The 21,883-nt window shown below is 41.4% G+C and overlaps 1 protein-coding gene across 11 annotated transcripts in view; it reads left to right on the top strand.

The window, feature by feature from the left end:
• The window catches only part of AFF1 (AF4/FMR2 family member 1), a 196,427-nt gene that overhangs the window by 57,619 nt on the left and 116,925 nt on the right, over window positions 1-21,883 (top strand). The gene's annotated exons all lie outside the window — the stretch shown is intronic.

The raw sequence follows: 21,883 nt of genomic DNA, 5'->3' as shown, positions 1-21,883 counted from the left end.
ATTTCAGTGTCTGTGCCCTTAAACTAATGAAGAGTAAAATGAGGTAATAGCTAAATTGGACATGGCTGTGTGCCAGGCACAGCGGCTGTAATCGGATTACCTAGTTGACTCTTTGCAGTCACTTAAATAGGTAAGTACTGTTTCTTTTCCACGTTTGTTCAGGAAACTGAGGCCCAGTCAGTCTTTTCTTGCTTGAGGCTACCCAGGTGGAGCAGTGCCCGACTCCTGAGCAGCCTGCAGCGTTTCCTCACTTCCAGGCTGCCTCTTTAATGCTGAGCTGAGGTGTCAAAGGGGAGCTGCAGAGCCTCAATCTAAAGGCACAAAAAAGCAGTTTCTGTCAGAAATACTCTGCTGCAAGATGTAGAACTCCGAGTTATCAGCATGGTCGTTCAATTTGCTGGTGATTGAAATAGGAAGACTATACACATTCTGCTCTTCTACCTGGCCTTCAGAGGTGCCCTTGAACTAGGAACAAAGCCACAAGGCCATGATGTCTTGTTTGCATTATGTCTGCTTTGTGGGAGTGTCTCTCACAAGTAGTAAATGTGCATTTTCTTTTCTTTCCTATGTGTGTGTGCGAGCACGCACTCACATGCTCAGTTGTGTCCAACTCTTTGCAACCCCCATAGACTGTAAGCTGCCAGGCTCCTCTGACCCTGAAGTTTTCCAGGCAAGAACACTGGAGTGGGGGTGCAGTGCCCTCCCCCAGGGGATCTTTCTGACTCAACCCGCATCTCTTGGTCTCCTGGACTGGCAGGCAGGTTCTTTACCACTAGCTTCCAGCTGGGAAGCCTTCTTTCTTTTTACCACATCAATAACTGTGTTTTATTTATTTTGTATTTCTTCTGCAGAGGGTCTAGAAATCATTTTAGTTACATTCATCACAGATATAATCTGAGTTTTGTTTTCATGCAATATTATATGATAAGCATTGTTCTAAACTGCTACTTACTCTTTAAAATTACTGTTTTGTCTAACTCCCAGTGTTTCAGTACACTGGAACATCAGAATTTATTTAACTTTCCTGTAGTTTATTGCTTTTATAAACTTTATATTGGAGTACAGTTGATCAACAATGTTGTGTTTCAGGTGTACAGCAGAGTAATTCAGTTATGCATATACATGTATCTGTTCTTTTCAAATTATTTTCCCATTTAGGTTGTTACATAACTTTGAGCAGAGTTCCCTGTGCTATACAGTAGGTCCTTGTTGGTTATCCATTTTAAATATAGCAGTGTGTGCATGTCAATCCCAAACTCCCTGACTATTCTTCCCCAACCCCAACCATAAGTTCGTTTGTTGTCTGTTTCTGTTTTATGTTCATTTGTATTTTTTTTCCAAAGATTCTACATGTAAGCAATATCATTTCTTTTTCTGTTTGACTTCACTCAGTATCAGTTCAGTTCAGTCGCTCAGTCGTGTCCGACTCCATCCATATTACTGTGAATAACATTATTTCATTCTTTTTAAAGGCTGAGTAACATTCCATTACACACGCACACACACACACATTATACATATCACACAGGGGCTTCCCAGGTGGCGCTAGTGGTAAAGAACCTGCTTCCAGTGCAAGAGACATGAGACATGAGTTTGATCCCTGGGTTGGAAAGATCCCCTGGAGAAGGGCATGGCAACCCACTCCAGTATTCCTGCCATGAGAGTCCCATGGACAGAAGAACTAGCAGGCTTCGGTCCACAGGGTCGAAAAGAGCCAAACACGACTGAAGTGACTTAGCACACATGCGTGCACGCACATACATACATATACACACACCACATCTTTATCCATTCCCCTGTTGATGGATTTTGAAGTCGCTTCTATGTTTTGACTATGGTAAACAGTGCTGCTATGAACATCGGGGTGCATGTATCTTTTTGGGCCGTGTTTTACAAATGGTGAATACACATTGTCTTCACTTATAGCTGGAATGTGGTTCAAGCTCACTTAGACATTGTGTTTGTGGGGCAGTGTCTCTCCGACATCCAGAGAGAGAACAGATGGAGAAGATTGCAAGTCTTCTTGGATTTCTGGAAACCCTCAAGCTGGGCCCCGCTGCCCAAGCAGTGCTAATAGAAAAGGAGCCGTCACCTGCGATGCACAGTCTGGGGCAGTGACATCCTGTCCATGTGCCTCTTGCCGCACCCGTTGGTTTTTGAAACAATTAATTTAGATTCTTGGACTCACTGGATCTAAACATTAATAGCTCAGCTTGTTCTAACCACAATAGTTTCATTGTGCACTGCTTAAATAATTTGTTTTCTGTTGTTTTTTGAGTAGAAGAGGTAGATGGAAACTTAGATGAAGTTGCATTTTGTAGCACTGAATGGTGTATGACTAATTTTTCATGTATATTTCTTCTCTGTAGTCAGCTCCTTAAGATACTGTCTCATATTTTTAGTGTCCCCTGCATAAGCTAGAAGTACTTTGAACAAAGGAGAGACTACTTAAGTATCTTCTGGCTTCTGAACTTTCATCAGTTAAGGTTGCATAATTCTCTCCTTCACTTTAAAGCAGAAAGTACCAAATTGATTGTTTTGTTTTGCTTTGTGTTATGTCTTCTGCTAGATATGGAAGACATTTACTGAATGAAAGGTCAGTTGCCTAAGTTTTAAAAGTTAGATTTTGGGTCAGTATTTTGAGAACGTCAAATATATGGTTTGCCTTTTCAGAATTGTGGAGAAAGGCAGTTACTTAAAAGTACAAGGTTGTTAAAGCAGAGCATACTCGATGCCTCCTCTCTCAGATCAGTGTGTGCAGTTCTTGGGAATCTGTAAGCAGAGCAGATACATTGATGATACTTCCTGTGAGAATTGTAACAAACTTGCTTCCTTTAATGTGAAATAGTTACAGACTGTGGCTTTAGTTTCCAAATTCTGCCCTAAAGCTCTTAGAAACTGTTTTCATAGACCTATATAGCCTGGCCCACCATCTTTTGTGGACTGGTAAACCCTATGATGGGTAGGGGAAGGTATAAAATCCTATCAGTTTGTAGATCTATCCTTTTCTATGAGGATTAGCTTGCCTTATATTGAGGAATGTGTTGATGGGTAAAAGAGAAAAGAGGGCTTTGTCTGATTCTTCATCTCTGCTAACCCTTTCATTGAAGCAGTCCCTGAATATTAGAAAGGAATATATATGTATCTTCAACTACCGGTAGGGATTAACTGGTTTTAAATGCACCTCGCGCTACCTGAGAAGCCCTGGTCTGTTCTCCCCGCCCCCACCTCCAGGGTAGGGTGGGCTGGGGTGCTCCAATGAGATTGGGGGAGTTGAACTTGCTTCTTTAGTGGCTGAGAGCATCTCAAAAAAAAAAAAAAAAAAGTTTTCAGACAAACTGCAAAAGGAAATTAGGTTTAGTGAACTCTCCCACAGGTTTTTTGTTTGAATTTGCCTAAAGTTAATGACGTTTAAAAAAAAAAAAAAACAGAGGAAAGTCAGATTGTTCCCAAGATTATTATGAAGCTGGTTTTTGGTGGATCTCTGACTCTGGCGGGGAAAGTTTTCCCTTGCAAAAGGCAGGGCCCTTAAACTGGTATGGAACCAGTTTTGCCCCATCCTCTGCCCCCACCCCCGATTTATGAGCTTTGTAAAGATTGCCTTGGAAGAAAATTCATGAAAGCAAAAAAACTCTGATTAAATATGAGCAAATATCAAAGAAGAATGGTGTTTTGGAAAGTGCAGTTCAAGGAAGTGATTTCAAGAGGGAAATAATTTATGCAGTATTTTGCCCCAGTGAACGCCTTCATTTTTTCCCTCATGACACCACTGTAAACTGTGTCCTGGACAGAAGAGAGACAGACAGGTCCCTTAAGTGATTTCCTTCTAGTTCATCCTGAGAGCCCAACTGAGCTTCCTGGCTCAGACGACAGGTTCTACCATGATGAAGGTGGTAGGAGAATTGAGTCTTTTTTTTTAAATCAGCTGATTTATGGGGATCTTCTTTGGCAAAATGGACTCAAGCGGTCTCACCAGATTTAGGGGATTCCATACTGTACCATGAAAGGGTGTTCACTAACTGGTTCTATACCATTTTGAAAATGGAATTCAGTGAATGCTTCATTTAAGCAACGTAAATGTCAAATATATTCATTATCTTAATCATCAATAAGAGAGATCACCCTTATCTGGGTACTATCCCTTGTTTTGAGCATGGGAATCTACGTATTTACTTAATAGTTGTAAAATGGAGAAATTATAAAGCTGGTTCGTTTCATAACTGCTTTGAGTTGTGACATACAACTTGATTGCTTCTAAATATCTGAACTTAGTTTTCTGTTAGCAAAGTTCTCCATTTCGTTTTCTTCCCGAGATAGGACGATAAATGTATTTCCAAAATCTGTCCTCTGAAAGGGGAAGTCCTGTACGTTGACATGGTGGTGAGAAAGGCCTACCAACTACAGTGTATTCTGACTTTACCTTCCGTACCAGTTGGAAATACAGTCGGCACCCTGAGGACAACTTTTCTTGGCTCAGAAGTACAAACATACCAAGCTTGGGTGTCATTACCTCTCTGTTGTGGTTCATTTTATTGATACGGGTTGGGTGCATAACTTTTACGGCTTAAATGGTTACCTATCCTTTTTCCTTCAGAGAAAAAAACTGGGGGGAGCCAGATTGTAGTATTTTAGCTTTGCTTCAGATTGTTCTTCATTATATTTTTAAAAAGTTATTTATTTCTGGCTGTGCTGGGTCTTCGTTGCTGTGTGCAGGCTTTCTTTACTTGGCAGCAAGCAGGGGCCGCTCGCTAGGTGCAGAGCACGGGCTCTAGGCAGCAGGTTTCAGTGGTTGTAGCTGCAGGCTCCGCAGCATGTGGGATCTTCCCATGGCAGGTATCGAACCTGTGTCCCCTGCTTTGGCAGGCATATTCTAATCCACCGTGCCACGAGGAAAATCCCCCTTCATTCATTTTTGTACAAATGTAAATGTGTTCCTTTGCTCGAAATAAAACAGCAATTAGAACACAAAATAATATGTTGCTCGAGTATGTCTGTCGCAGATGACGTTTAGCATTAGGCCCTGGGGGAGGGAGGTGGATAAGATTTATAACTTTTGGTGTTAATGCCCTTGGAGACCCAAAAGTAAAAATTAACTTTAATAACCATCCCAGCGCTGACTTTTTGTGTCTTGGCAGCGATCAGTGTTGAGAATCCCGCCCCTGTGCAAACTTTCCCCTTTTCCTATCTACCCATAGCGAGTTAAAGCTTAACCTGAGGGCCACAAAGCCAGCCAACTTAATATCCTGCGAGTCTTTTTCTCTGGTGAACGTCTGTTGTTTTCTTGCGTTGGTTTATTGGCTTCTCTTTTAATTTAACCAGATTGGAACTCCTGTCGGGTTCTTAAGGCTGTTACTCAAAGCAGTAATTTGATGTCAGATTTAATATATTAAGAGGAAATCCCAGTAGTGACATCTTGTCAAAAGGAACCGCAGCAAACAGAAGGGGGAATAGATTGTATTTCTATTGACAGCTAAATTGTCTTGATTTGGGGATTAGGTGTCGTGTTTCCAGAGGGACACCCACAGTTCCCCCACGTCCTGAAAGTACCAAGGATTGTCCTTCCTCCCCCATGGCTCATGTGATGGTGAACCCCTGGAGGCCTGTGGGCCACTTGATCCTTTGTTTGGGTGGGCCAGGGAGAGTTCAGGAGATGACTCTTGAGTCACTGGCTTGCCGGTGTTTTACCCACAAAGGATCTTGCCTTTCTTTCCAGTATTGCTTACCACTCAATTGGGCAATGAAACAAATAAAAGTGAAGGAATATTTTAGGGGCAGGGTGGTTATATTAAGCTCAAGGTTCTCAAACCGGACTAGACACAAGAAGCACCACGAGAGCTTCTGAACAGGCAGATTCTACACTCCCCCCACCCCCACCCAGAGATTCCTAGTGGGTAGGTCCAGGGTTGAGCTTGGGTAGAGGAGCCCTGCTGGGTCTGAGGCCAGAGGGTCACCTACCACTCTTGGTGAAATCAGGTGTGTGTGAGAGAGATATAGTGTCATATAAACTATATCATGCAATGCCGTTACATTCTGATTTAATATATGTTCATCGGTGCACGTGTTCCTCCTTCCCCCCCAATGAAATAGACAAGAGGTTGGTACAGAAGGAAGATGTCTACTTTTATAAATTTACATATCAATTACAAATTCTATGAGTTCAAATGTCCAAATGCACCTATATTTAAAACACGAAAAGGGAGATACCAAGAAGCAACCTCCAATGTTTGCTCAAGCCGAGCTTTCCCAAGAATTACTTCTTAAGGACCTGGTTACCTAATCAACCCTTTCATGTCTACTCTGGGCTCCCTCCCAAAATTGCTAACTCCATGCCCCCACCCCTGTCCCCTGTCAGGTGGCAGTTGTTTTTGGTCCCAGGGAAAAAGTTACAACTGAGTCAGTTGTACAAGTGAGTCAGTCAATCACATCCCAACTTTTGAAACTGAAATAAAAGTTTGTTTTTTTCTCCCCCCCACCCCCACTCTTTTAAGCAAGAGCATTGTCTAGGTGTTGAGCAAAGAATCTGCAACAAAAATTTTTAAATGGAACTCCTCTGGAAAGTAAATGTTAAAATTACAGCAGAAGTCAGTTCCTGTAACAAAATTCAGGAAACGCTTTCTGGTATGTGGGTGTTGGAACTTTTCAATTCTTGGAACTTTCCTTCAGGAAACTGTCCTGTCAAAAGCAGAGCAGTCGATAAAAATATGAAGCTCAATTCACAAAGTGTTGTGCAGTGTAATTAAATTTTGATGTGGGGCATATGTTTTGGTGGTGGTGCAAGAGCTGAGACAGTCCTGTGGCTTTCATCCTGGGTAGCTGTGCATCTGGGTAACTTGCTAAATGATTTTCCTCTCCCCATTCTCTTTGCTTTAAAAATACAGGTGTACCTGATTTTCTCGGGATGTGAATTTATGGAAAGTGGTATAAAATTAACCAGTTCCCATTGTTTTGTGTGAAAGTATAAAACTATCCAGCTTTGTAGGCATTATATATTTTTGTCTCATGATTGACAAAGTAATATATATGTTTTTTTACCTTCAGTATTTCTAAGTGAGATGACCTGCCTAGTAAGGTGGTAACTTTAGCACTGATAAAAATTTGAGTTCATGATCTTAGGATTTTAAGGTTTTTTTTTTTTTTTTTAAGGAAAATAGCTTTTGCTGAGTTAATAGACCATTTGAAAATAGGATTTTGTTTTTGTTTTGTTTTTTTGATTAAAAATACTTATTGATTCAAAGTTCTAGACTGTAAAACAGGAGCTCAAACTCTCATTTTATGTTTTTTTCTGAGTAATTTTGACATAGCCTTTACATTTTTAGTAATTCCATTTTTCTGTTATTCTTTTATAGTCTGTATATCTGCCTTTCTCTCTCAACTCCCTCTTAGAGTTCAGGCATACTTGTGCTAGTGCTTCATTAAAAAAAAAAAAGGCTGTGTGAATACAAACTTTGAACCACATGGAAAAAATCAGGCAGCAACATTTACAAACATTAGGATACTTAAAGGGTAGGAGGAAACCCAGTATGTTTCACAATGAGGCTCTGGTACCTGAAGATGTAGAGACGAATAAACAGTGTGGTCTGTGTCGCTTGGTTTCAGTAAACTTCAGAGTAAACCAATTAAACTTAATTTTTGTTTTTGAGTTGAAACTGCCTGGAAGACAAAAAGCCCTAGGTGGGAAGTCATAAAAGATTGAATTTGATAATTTCTATCATATTGCTGGTAACGTAGGAGTTTTGTTTAAACCCTCATGACAGGGACCTGTTCTTACAAACATCTTACAAACATATTTTAACAGTCCTGTTTTTCTGAGGATTAACTGGAAATCATTGGATTTACTTCATGTGAGTTTAATTTGTGGGCTTTTAAAAGTCTTGACAGTTGTCATGATTAGCCTAGAATGAAACTTGGTTTCTATTTGAGGTTACCCATAATTCTGTGGTGAAATCCCTAAGCTAATGGTATTATCTATTATTTTAAAGACCAAAGTAGAAGCTTCTCCACTCCTTTTGGTCTTCTGGGTATCGTGGTAAGTGACTTTTTTTTTTTACAAATGGATAGGGGTTAGCTTTAATCAAGACATGTTCACTGTCACCCAGATCTTTTATCTCCCACATTACTTCTCATTTTATGGATGCTTCTTCAGAGCCCAAGGTTTTTTTTCCCCCCTCTCTCTTTACCATTTTGAGGCATATAATGCAGATCCTAAAAGTTGGCCTTTTCAAGCGATTTTTAGTTCTTTTACTGAATAATGCAATTATCTCTTTAATCAATTTTAGAACATTTTATCTCCCCTCATGCCCCATCCAACCATTAATCCACTTTTTGTCTGGGTATACGTTTGCCTTTTGTGGGTGCTTCATGTGCATGGAACCTTGGCTTTTTTTGCACCTGGCTTTTTTTCACTCATGGAATTTTTTGAAGTTTCTCTGTGGCATAGCGAGTGTCAGGAGCTCTGTCCTTGCTGCATGATTCATTCCATTGTGTGCATAGGATAGACTTGTTGTTTGCGGCGTTTTGCCTTTTTTTGTTTTTTGGTGGGGGCGGGGTACTTGAATAATGCTGCTCAGAGTATTTGCAGGTCCTTTGTGTAGATTGTTTTTCTTGTTTAGGAGTGGAATTGTTGGGTCTTATGACAGTGTTGTGCTTAACTTTTTGGAGAAACCACCAAACTGATTTTCAAAATACATGCTCACCCATAGCCCATTCATTCAATTTTTTGTGAGTTATGTACTATCTTCATGGTCTGTTGTGGTTGTGGCTGTGAAAGTAGTGGTTCTGAGATGTGATCAGTTTTGCATTTGATTATTAGGAAATGTTTAAAATTTATATATGACTTAAAACTACAACTTTTTTTTTCTATAAAGAAATCCCTTTGGTATTTCTTAAATTGATTGGGCTATTTGCGAAGAGTTGACTCATTGGAAAAGACGCTGATGCTGGGAGGGATTGGGGGCAGGAGGAGAAGGGGACGACAGAGGATGAGATGGCTGGATGGCATCACTGACTCGATGGACGTGAGTCTGGGTGAACTCTGGGAGTTGATGATGGACAGGGAGGCCTGGCGTGCTGCGATTCATGGGGTCGCAAAGAGTCGGACACGACTGAGCGACTGATCTGATCTGATCTGATTTGTAAAAGAAACTTATCAAGGAATGTGTCATTTCAGTCGCTCAGTCGTGTCCAACTCTTTGCAACCCCATGGACTGCAGCACGCCAGGCTTCCCTGTCCATCACCAACTCCTGGAGTTTGGTCAAACTCATGTCCATTGAGTTGGTGATGCCATCCAACCATCTCATCCTCTGTGGTCCCCTTCTCCTCCTGCCTTCAATCTTTGCCAGCATCAGGGTCTTTTCCAGTGAGTCAGCTCTTCACATTAGATGGCCAAAGTATTGGAGTTTCAGCTTCAGCATCAGTCCTTCCTATGAATATTCAGGACTGATCTCCTTTAGGATGGACTGTTTGGATCACCTTGCAGTTCAAGGGACTCTCAGAGTCTTCTCCAACACCATAGTTCAAAAGCATCAATTCTTTGGTGCTCAACATTCCTTTTTTTTTTTTCTCCAGTATGAAAAGGAATGTTGAAAGAAAACCAAATTTAAAGCATCAGCTGTTGCTAAAATTGCAGAAGAAAGTTCCAACCCACAACTCAAATATCACACATATGTAATATAGGATATATGTTATATATAAATATATATATATATCAAATATGCAATAAAGGATAAATATGTACCCTTTCTTTCATAACTACAAAATGGCCCTAGTAGTTGTTACTTCAGTGCACTTAGTAAAAAAAAAAAAAAAAAAAAAACATTCAGGCAGAAATTAGCTTGTCTTATTTAGTACACCCTCACATGCAAAGATACGTTAATGAAATGAAGCTTCTGGAAATTATTAGAATTGGGTTCCTGCCAGGAAAGATGGTGACTGCGTGCCTTCAGTTGATGGTGTGCTCCAGCCTTCTAGAAAAGATAGACCTATTTTACAAACAGAAATATTTCATGACATGCTCCAAAGTTGTCTGTATGTGCATGTGTGATGGTAGTGACAGCTGTTCTGGGAAAACAAAAACAAAAAGAGCTATGAGGCCCTGCTTCATTGGCTGCTGCATGGCTGCTTTGACTGAATGAATTTGCCTGGTGTGTTTTTCTGCTTTGGAGGCATCAGTGCATTATGGGATGTTATCAGAATTCACTGCTTCTGAGTATTAATTTATTAATAATTAATCTGCTTAAAGATTGTGTGTGTGTGTGTGTGTGTGTGTGCGTGCGCGCGTGTGCGTGTGCATGCGCTCAGTAGCCTCCAACTCTTTTGCGACCCTGTGGGCTGCAGCCGTCCAGGTTCCTCTGTCCATGGGATTTCCCAGGCAAGAATACTGGAGTGGGTTGCCATTTCCTTCTCCAGGGAAATCTTCCTGAAGGCATTGAGCCCTCAACCCTTGTGTGGTCCTGCACTGGCACGTGGACTCTTTACCACTGCGCCACCTGGGAAGCCCACTTAAAGATTATCTGTCAGTATTAATAGCTTAGTGACTGTGGCCAATTCCCATGCATGGACAGCGCTTTAAACGTTGGTTCTCTGTATCCTGAATTGATGGAGCCTCACTGTTCACTCCAAGCCAGCATTGTGTGAGCAGGGCCCTGTGTTGCTTCAGACAGATGAGGATCTCCCTTCCCGCAGGAAGACAGAAGATCAGCAAACTGGCTGCAGAGCAACAGCAAACTCTGTTAGGTGCTATGACAGAAACCGAGCCAGGCCAGAGAATAAGGGAGTGTGGGCAACTTGGTCCCATGTGGGCTGTGAAGACCTTCAAGGAAGTTAACCTGAAATGGAGAAAATGCAAATCATGACAAGTTAGAATTAATTGTCCTTTCAGAATGTGCATGCAAATAAGTGACGCTGGTGAGGAGGATGGCATTTTTAAAACAGGGCAAGTATGGTTTTAGGAAATAACCATCATGGAGCAGTTTCTCAAAATAAAATTTGGTTGTGAATTAATTCTATCAAAACTCAGCCCTGTTTTTTTTTCTTTTTTTTTTTTTAATTTTATTTTAGTGAAGGCAAAATGAGTTCCATAACAATGTAACTTGAACTTTAAAAACAGAGATTATGTTTTCTAAGACTTTGCGTTAGTTAGTGCATACATATAAACAAATTAAACATACGGAAACAGAAACCTTCAAGGACGTTTTCTTGGTTTGGAAGCCATCAAACAAAGGATGTAGTCCCAGCTCAGTGAGGACAGTCATCAGGGAATGAAGATGTAGACTGTAAGAAGGCTGTTTTAATAAGGGCAATCTACAAAGCATCGTTCTATACATGTGAAAGGCTGTTATGGGGAGTGGGGTGAAAGATGGCCTCCATATCTGTCAAAAACAGATCTTGAAGAAGTAATCTGTATATATTAAGTTTAAGCAAAGCCCAGGAATGAGCTTGTCATTGAAGTTAATTAAACATGAAAATACAGTAGGAGGTGGTGTTCTTTTAGTTTATATAAAGAAATAGATAATCCTCTACCTTGGCTATTTTAGGAAGTACCAGATGGTTTTAAGTACCTTTTTCTCAAGGGATTCTGTGGCTTCTTTAAAAAAAAAAAAAAAGTGATCACAACAAACAACTAGAGGAACTGAAAGCTCTTACCCTCTTCATGCGTCAGGGCTCTATTTAATTATGTAGAGTTACTTCAAGGATCCTAGATTCATCGTCACCTCATCTCTCTTGTACCTCCATTTTATAGTTACTTTATATAACTTTCATACATGCATTCATTTCATGTATTTAGCTGTAGACCTTCTGTGGCGTAATAGATGGTAATTTTATGACTGTATTGTGAACATGTGAAAAGAAGGTATATTCGTATTTTCAGGGTCCAGAGTTATATATGGGTTTGCACATTACGTCTATTTTCCATTATTTCTATACTCTTTGTCCATTTATTCTGCTGTGGACTGAGAGATGAATAAAGTCTCATACAATTAGAGAGTTTCTGTTTCTCCTACCATCTTCTTAAGTTTCTGCTCTACAAATGTGGATGCAGTGCTTTCGTTGCATGAATATTCACAGTTGTTCTGTTTCATTTTAGATCACTCCCCTTGAAGGTATTAGTTTTTTATAGATACTTCCAGAAAGTTTCTTTTGAGTATCAGTGACATTTTGTGAAAATAAAAGATGTATCTTTATTTACATTTTTCATTCCTGTATATTTTATTTTGGTTTAAGGAGTGGGAGGGGTGGTCCAGCCCACTCCTGTTCCACCTTCCTGCCCTCAGACGAAACATTTTGTTCTCTGTTCAAGAACCACCGTCATCTCAATGACTGTACCTTTATAATGTGTTTTGGTACGTGATGGAGCTGGTCTCCTTTCTTTACCCATTCATGCTTTCAGAATTTTCATGAATATTTTCTCATGTATATTTTTCAAGATCAACTCGAGTAGTTTGTCAAAAACTGGTAGTTTTTAGTAGGAAGACTTCCTAGCAAACTTATAAAGCCTCATCCTGTTTTTCAGAAGGATTAAAGTTTTAAACAGGATTTCTGTGTTCTTTGTAGATTTTCACGGAATGGAAAAAAAAAGGTAGGTTTGAGTGCCAGGGACTCGTGAATCATCAGCCAGACACCACTCATTCATCTTGGAGACATTTGGGAAATCCTGAATGCCTCAGTTTCTCCAGAAAGAAGTGAAAACATGCATTTGTTTCTGTCAGGAATGAATGTATTATTAGTGTAACTCTCAGTGGAATCTTATTTCTGTAGGTGATTTACATCTGGCTCTGGGCAGAAGGGGTATTCTGCCATCTCTGTTTTGCTGTGGATAGCATCTCACTTTCTAGCAGTTTTTGGTCTTTCACTTTTCCTAGTCCATAATAGATATAATTTAGGCACTTTAAAATCTTTTTGAAGTTCAGTAAAGTAAAAGCAACATTTTTTTAAAGTTAACTATAATTAAAATGAGAGAAATATCTTTCTTAAATCTCAAGAGCTTGACCAAATTTCTTCTTGGTGTTCCTTTTCAGCTTTTTCTTTACACCTTAAATGTTTTCACATAATCGAATTATTCTTTGTATACATCTGATAAGTGATTTATTCAACATACAGTGGAAAAGATGATGAGATTGGGGTTACTTTAGGCTGTTGTGATTTTTGAGATTGTCATTTTTCTCTTAAATTTGAGAAGGAACAGATAAAGACTTTCAGATCTTCTATGCTTAGAAATGCCATGCTAAGAATACATTTTTAAAAGCTGAAGATAGCCCAGTTAACATTGACTACAACAAGGTTTTATTTTATATGTTGTGCTACGAGCCGAGGTAGGAATGGAGGTATTGACACTGCCACTTTGGTTTAATGGCTGTTACGGCCTGTTCATGGTTCTGGTTATGGAAATTACCCTGAACACCATGTTTATGAACTTCACTCATTTGTGTTTGCTTACCAGACTGTCATAGTTGAAGAGCTAGTATAGCGCACAAACTTGTAATAATTGATGACCCCTTGTGGGATATTTTTTTTTTTTTTTCTATTCACATTTGCAGATACTGGTCATGCATGCTCACACAGAACCCAAATATTACCTCAGTAGAAGTTGGAATCATACATGCAGGCTGAAATCATTAGTTCTAAGCATGCTTTTAAATATTAGTTTGAAAAATTGCCTTTTTTGTTTTTTCTTATCAATCTTATTTTAAAATCAATAAGAAAATAAACAGATTTTTGACAATTGCCTTTAACTTTGTAAGTCTTAAACAAATTCATTTAAGTATATAGGAATGGAAAATGCAGATATATTTTTATGGAATTCCTTTCAAAACTGTGCCCAAACCATGGGACAGTAAGAGTCACTGTAATTACTCATTTACTTGAGGAAAACATTTCTGATTTATTTCAGAAATGACTTTTTTCCACCGTATTTTCATAGTTGAGCTGATAAGAGTGAGTGGTTATTTCAGTAGGTATTGGGAGTTTTTTTTTTAAAAAGCATAGATAGTTTCCTTATTATTAACTGCTTTTCTCCCCCAAATGTGTTTGGAACAGAAAAAGCAGCAGGAACAGTGATGAAACTCATGTGATGAAGGTTAAGCCCCCAGGCTGAACCCAGTGTTTCTTCACTCACGCTGCCAGAATGTCAAGCATTTGGAACAATCATGGAAAACAGTGCAGCTGATGAAACGAAACATACAAACCATGCTTGAATAGGGTGGTTTATCCTAGACTCCAGTTAGGTTTTTGTTTGTCTGTTTTGGCAGGAGGGAGGAGCGGTATAAGGGATCTTTGAGTTCAGTGTCGGAGGCAGGGGGAGAATGTGGGAAAAAATGAATTATCTTGGGAGCATTCCTGTTGGTAAACTTGGACACTTTGAAGGATAGAGGCTTTATGTATAGTTCTGGTGTGTGATAATAACAGTCATTTATTCTGTTATGTTCTGAGGCTTCCCAGGTTATGCTAGTGGTTAAGAACCCACCTGCCAATGCCGGAGATGTAAGAGATGCAGGTTCAATCCCTGGGTCAGGCAGATCTCCTGGAGGAGGGCAGGGCAACCCACTCCAGTATTCTTGCCTGGATAATCCCATGGACAGAGGACCCTGGTGGGCTACAGTCTATAAGGTTGTGAAGAGTTGGACATGACTGAGCGACTAACACATGGATGTACATGGTCTGAGCCAGGAACTTTGCATATTTGAGATCATTGCATCTGTATGGCAGAGATGTACACAGATGTACACAGATCCTGTTGCACAGATGAAAAAACTGAGGCTAGTGGAGATTCATTCATTGACCGACCCTGGTCACCCAGCAAGTGACTGCCTCTACAGAGCTCCTCCAGACTTCCAGGATAACTGTCTTTATCCTCACACACTTATCCATACGGCCAGTGTTCCTTGGTTTACTAATGGAACAAAAGATGGATGGAAAAAGTGGAACACGATTGTATGTGTCTTTTTTTTTTTTTTTTTTTTATGAACTGTGACTCTGAAACAGGAAAAGGGAGGGAGAATAGGGAAACACGGTATTTGTAAAATTCCTATCAGGGTGATGAAACGTGCAAAAGAAATTTGAGGTCAGTCTGCCCTAATAGCACCGTTTTCCTCACAGCTTGGTCTTGCCCCATGGGGGATTTAGACAGAGACGATGCAACCGTCTGAAGTTGTGGGGTGTTTGTAACTCAGGGAACTCCTGTAGGATTTGGAAGGGGAGATACATGTGGGTGGAACCTTCGTGGATAAAATGTGAAGCCTTATGAGAAACTCACTGTGAGTGAAACAGACACCCTTCTGCCTCTTTTTAGTATGAAATGCATGGACCTGCTTGCCCCTGCTTCTCATGCCATCCTTGGGTTGTCCTTGTTTTCTCCTGTTTCTACCTGTTCTGGGGAATGTTTTCGGCTCTAGGGACCATTGTATCATGTTTAATTGAATGATTTTACTTTCTGCTATTTGCCAGGCACTGGGCTAAGCACTAGGTATGCGTTGTTGCTTAGTCGCTAAGTCATGTCCGACTCTTTGTAGCCTTCCAGGTTCCCCTGTCCAAGGAATTTTCCAGGCAAGAATACTGGAGTGGATTGCCGTTTCTTTCTCCAGGGAGATCTTCCCAATCCAGGGATTGAACGCTACTCGCCTGGTTGGGAGGCTGATTCTTTAACAATGGGCCACCTTGCTTTTTATGTACGCATCAGGTAACTGAATGCCTAAAACAGTCCTAAACCTTTGTATAGTTATCTCCATCTTAAAGAAGAGGAACCAGAGCTTAGTGATTGTGACTTTCTCTGTTGAAAGTAGCTAGTCATGACAGTCTCGAAGGTGCCAGTCATAAATGCAGCTGTTAGTTAGGAAAGATCTGTTTGTTTTCGGTATGCTTTCTCAGTAGAAAAGTAAGACAGTAACTTGGGGTCTCTCTCCATTCTCTTGAGCAGTGGCTCTCAATGTAAGGGAGAAAGGGAAAGAAGGGTATTGAGGGTCTTTTACCACCCCTCGCTGCCCCAGGGGTATTTGGCGGTTTCTGGAAACATATTTGATCCTCTTAGGGTGTGCTACCTACCATCTTCTGAGATAGAGGCAGAGGACCCTGCTAACCTTCCTACAATGCACAGGACAGCCACCACGACGAAGAATGACTTGGCTCAGAATGTCGATAGTGCTGTGGTGGAGGATCCCTCCTCTGCAGGGCCCCCTTAGTGCATAGATCTGGGGGTACTTGTGATTCAGCGAGCACCTTAGGCTATAATCAGACTCCAGCTCATTCGATGCTGGCCCCAAATGGGAGTTGTTTGGCCTGTTTGGGACACAGTGCACAAGACCCTGCTGAGTACTGGGTGGATTACACTGTCCTGTGGAAAAGGGAGAAATGGTCAGGCTTCTCACAGAAGTTCAGAAAATGGAAGAAACACTTGTGAGTGTGGGAAGGAGAAGATTTGTTGAAACGGGCTATGGTGCCGGCAAGGGCTTGGGTGGCTCCAGGTTGCAAATTAGGGAAGTGTCCACCCGAGTGGATAAAGAACATAGTCTTCTTAGGCTGGAGGTACACCTGGGAGGTGTTTTCAGGCTTCTTTCTTATCCACTTGAGTGCTCTGTTTACTATGCAGTTTAGCGGTCATTAATTCACCGAGTCCTCATATTAATCTTAGGGAATTGCCGCTATCATTAGCACCATCCCTTTTAACAACCGATGGAGCTGAGACTCAGAGAGGTTAAATGACTTCCCCAAAGGAGCACAGCTAGGAAGTGGCAGAGCCCAGTCTGAACCCCACGAACTCCAGAGACCATGCTCTTAACCAGCTTACTATGCCAGTCACCAGAGTATTCCATCCGGTCGTGTATTGCTCAGCCTCCTCTTTGCCTTCCCCCAATTCAGCAAAGCTGTGGTCCCTGTTTGGAGTCCTTGAGTGGCCAGACTTTGAGTTGCTCCATAGCTGGAGGTGGTAGAGAAGTCAGAGATGCTCAGGGCCCATTAGCAGAGAACTAAGGTGAGCCTTTTAAAGGAGCAAGGAAAAAGTTCCAAGTGACTTGAGCCTCAGTGTATCTGGCAGAGATGTGATTGATTGCAGCAGCGTTTTGAATTAGTTCACGGGGAAAAAAATATACAGAAAGGGAGATTGGTAGGTATAAGGTAACAAACCACCTATTGTATTACAGATTCAATTGTGTAAAATGCATTTCTAAAATATGGGCCTTTTGTACTTTAGATATCAAACATAACTCAAACTAGATAAAATAGAACCATAGAATCAACTCAAACTGGGTAAAATAGAACCGTAGAATCAAGACCTCTTTAAAACCCAAAGCTTTCTGGCTTGGTAATTTTGTAGGGAAGGACTTGCAAGAGAAACACTGAAATATGAAGAAGGAAATGTGATTATGGGGTTTCATTTATAGGCACTACATCAGTACATGAAGAAATAGGACAAGAATCAAAGATTAACTTTCCAAAACCTCCAAACAGCCTAGTTCTCAAGTCAGGAAAGTCAACATTTTTTTTTTTTTTTTTTTTTCTTTTAAAGTTGAAGATGGGAGGAGGGAGGCAGGAAAGGTGATTGTCTATACCGTGGTTCCTGGGAGACCACCCTGAGAGCTTTGCAGATGGGAGCCATGGAAGCCAAAACTTACTCCTGCAAATGGTGTGTGTATTTCTGCTGGATCGCTTGTCGTTTCTCAGTAGAGGCAGAGGCCAGGGCCTGCCTCCGAAGGAGAGAAAAAAGGCTGCGCTCAGTGTGCTTGCGAAGACGGCAGCATGCGCACAGACGCCCAAGCTGTTTCAACTCCGTTCACAGCAGAGAGAGTTCTGTGTCTCACAAGCTCAGGACCACGCTTTAGTTCTTTTCCTTCCAGAGTCCACCATGCTATTTTTCAGATGAACGTTATGCTCCGTAAATATTCCTTTCTGATAAAACTTCAGATTGCCCCACAAGTCTCTGAACGTGTCTAATGAAACGTGGCACATGGCCAGACTCTCGGATTCTTACCATGTTTATTCACTCTTGCGGTGGTTTTTCTTAATGTTATAACAGGGGCGTTTTCAAACATTCAGAAAAGTTTAAAGAATTCCACAGTAAAAAGCCTTATTCCCAGGTTATGTTATTAACAGTTCTGCTTGCGTTCAGTTCAGTCCCACAGCCGTGTCTGACTCTTTGCCCACCCCGTGGACTACAGCACGCCAGGCTTCCCTATCCGTCACCAACTCCCGGAGCTTGCTCTGACTCATGTCCATTGAGTAGGTGATGCCATCCAACCTCCTCATCCGCTGTTGTCCCCTTTTCCTCCTGCTTTCAATCTTTCCCAGCATCAGGGTCTTTTCCAGTGAGTCATTTCTTCGCATTAGGTGGCCAAAGTATTGGAGCTTCAGCTTCATCATCAGTCCTTCCAATGAATAATCAGGGTTGATTTCCTTTAGGATTGACTGGTTTGATCTTGCAGTCCAAGGGACTCCCTGGTGTCTCAGCTGGTAAAGAATCCCCCTGCAATGCAGGAGACCTGGGTTCGATCCCTAGGTTGGGAAGATCTCCTGGAGAAGGGAGCAGCTACCCACTCCAGTATTCTGGCCTGGAGAATTCCATGGACTGTATAATCTACGGGATCATGAAGAGTCAGACACAACTGAGTGACTTCCACTTTATTGCATTACCATGTGTCTATTCATTTTTTCATGTTGTATCCATCCAATCATCTGTCTTTTGTGCTTTTTATATTAATTGCAGATATCAACATACTTTCCCCTAAATACTTTAGCTGTTATATCATTAATTCAAGTATTTATATACAGTCATTTTTCCCCCTTCTGCTACAAAACTTATATGCCACAAGATGGACAAATCTTTGCTGTCCTGGTGTGTTTTGACAGTGTGTGTGTCTGTGTCACCCAGACCCCTGTTAAGTTACAGAACTAATCTTAGGGTTAGTTTTTTCTGTGGATGTGGGAAAATGATGGGAAGATGTGTAAGTAGACACACTTCCATTTTATCTTTTCCTTCTTTCAGGGTGTCATTCCTGGTTTTTGTTTTGTCTTGTTTTGTTTTTAATTGTAAGGTGAGCTATATGTGCTTGATAGTATCTCATTTTGAGATTATTTAGGCAGCTTCTCGAGGTCTCAGACCAAAACCTTCCAGTAGGTCTTTCATTGCCTAGATTTCCTCTAAGAGTTCTCCTGGATTGTTTTATTGAGTTTCTGGGATTTTGATCCTTCTAAGATATGTTGAATATTGTTTTGAAAATGACTTCTCCCATGACTGTTACAAAATAAAATTTATTCTATGTCTGTGGCTGGGGATATGGTGACTGCTTTCCTGAAAATAAGCAAATCCTTCTTTACAGAGTTCTTTGAGCTTTTAAATCTGACTCCAAAATTATTAAAGACACTATTTTTTGGCATCAGCCCTCCAACCAGTGAAGACACTTTGTGAGACCCTGTCCGTTCTTTTAAATCTTCCTACTTCTGAGTAACAGTAAAATGCCTGTGAAAGAATGCAAGTAAACAACCCCCCCACCTCCGTTACAATGCATGTGTTCAGGAATGCCCTGGTGGTCCAGGTTAGGATTCCACGCTTTCACTGCTGAGGGCCTGGGGTCATTCCCTGGTTGGGGAACTAAGACAGACAGACAGACACACATCCACCGTGGTTGGGGAACTAAGCAAGGCGCGCGCGCGCACACACACACACACACACGTATGTGCGATGTGTTAGAGGATGGTTAGGTTGTGTTCTTCCAGGGCTGTGCTGTGAAGTCACAGGGAGGGAGATGGGGATGGTCCTCATCTTGCAGGGCCCTCTTGAGCCGGCAGAGAGAGGCCTCCCCCGAGAGAAGTCTGGGGTTGATTGATGGCAAGTCTTCCTTGGCAGTGGATTTGTAGATAACCAGGGACAGCAACTTCCCTGGTGGCTCAGACCGTAAAGCATCTTCCTACAATGCGGGAGACCCGGTTTCGATCCCTGGGTTGGGAAGATCCACTGGAGAAGGAAATGGCAACTCATTTCAGTACTCTTGCCTGGAAAATGCCATGGAAGAAGGAGGCTGGTACGCTACAGTCCACAGGGTCACAAAGAGTCGGACACGACTGAGCGACTTCACTTTCAGGGACAGCTAGCTAAAGTGAGACAAGTTGTAACCTGTCAATCAAACAGCCTGGTTGCATGGTACCTACTTATTTCTCTTCTGTTATCTTCCAGCTTTTGGTAGAGTCTATTGTCCATGTTCCCAGCATTTTTCAGCTATTTCATTGTAAGGTTGTAGTTGAATGTATGATTGGCCCAAAGTTGTAAAGGAGGCAACATCCCCCTGAGGGCAGAGGAGGTGTAGCAGCCTTAATTGGTGGGAGATCCCCTGAGACGTTTTAAATAAAAAGGAAGAAGACCTCAAACAAGAGGTTTACTCTACCTCCATTTGAAGATCAGTTTAATTTCATCAAGGCTGTCAACCAGTTTTCTTCCATGGCCAACCTAACAGATGTCCTTTTATTTTTAAAGAGAGGTACTCAAATCTAGTGGTGCACTCTCCCACCAGACTTCTAAAGAACCAGGACATTTGAGGAACAGTAAGTTCTGACCTTTTATAGCAGCCACAGGCTTAATTCTTCATATTTTCCAGAAACCACACCCGCCTGCTAGAGTAGATAGCTCAGGGAAGTTGGATGGACTCACTGTGCCTTGGGAGTTTTTAATCCCAGAGCTTCTCCTAATGTTTTCTTCTGCCCCGCCATCGCCCTCACATCCTGTCCTTTTCCATTTATTTCCTCAAATTATAAAGAATTGTAGCATGAAGGCCATTATTCCATTGAAGGTGCAGCTGGAACTGGTGCTGGCATGGTTTTTATGCGTCATAACAGCTCTTGAACGTCCACCAACACCTGCTTTTTGTTAACTTTTAATTTTATATTCAAGGCTAGCCAATTAACAATGTTGTAATAGTTTCAGGTGGGCAGCAAAGGGACCCAGCCATGTATATACATGTATGCATTCTCCCTGAAACGCTCCTCTCATCCAGGCTGCCACCTAACACTGAGCAGAATTACCAGTGCTGCACAGTAGCACTGTTGCTTATCCTCGTTGATGATGCATTTTGAGTGCAGCAGTGCCAGCATACACTTTTTTGGAGGCTGTTGACCATTCGGCCAGGCCTGGTATTGCTGATGGGGACCTGAGTCCTGGAGACAGTGGATAACGTCCTCATTGTAGAGTGGGTGGCGCTGGAGTCTACAGGCTACCCACTTGGGACACTTCTCACCACCCACTACCTTATGTTAAATCTTTTTAAATAAGAGAATGAGGTTTAACATGAGCTAATTAGAGATAAGAAAAGAGATTTTCTACCTTTTCCCTCAAGACAGGGAAGGCAATGAGAGGGACATTTGGTGTTACTGAAAGACTTGTGTATTCCAGAAGAAATTATTTCAGAGGCACGCCTTTAAATGAAACACTCCAAAAATGCACTTTATTTTCAAAAGCATTTATTTGGCTGCTCCAGGTGTTAGTTGCAGCACTCTGGATCTTTTTTTTTTTTTTTTTTTTTTTAGTTTCCACACGTGAACTCTGAAACTTCATGAGTTGTGGCATGTGGGATCTAATTCCCTGAACAGGGATCAGACGTGTGTCCCCTGCATTGGGAGCATAGAGTCTTAGCCCCTGGACGACCGGTACATGAAAGGTGAAAGTCACTCAGTCGTGTCCGACTCTTTGCAACTGCATGGACTGTATAGTCCATGGAATCCTGCAGGCCAGAATACTGGAGTCCATAGTCTTTTCCTTCTCCAGGGCATCTTCCCAACCAGGAAAGTCCCCAAAATGAAGTTCTAAAATTCACCCTTTATTTTTCCTCTCTTATGATTCAGGTGTTGACAAACCTCTTCTGTAAAGACCCAGATGGCAAACATTTTAGGCTTTACTGCTCATGCATTCTTGGC

Source organism: Bubalus bubalis, chromosome 7 (genome assembly GCF_019923935.1).
Source record: "Bubalus bubalis isolate 160015118507 breed Murrah chromosome 7, NDDB_SH_1, whole genome shotgun sequence".
In the NCBI taxonomy this organism is placed as follows: Eukaryota; Metazoa; Chordata; class Mammalia; order Artiodactyla; family Bovidae; genus Bubalus; species Bubalus bubalis.
This window is presented reverse-complemented; position numbering and strand designations above follow the sequence as displayed.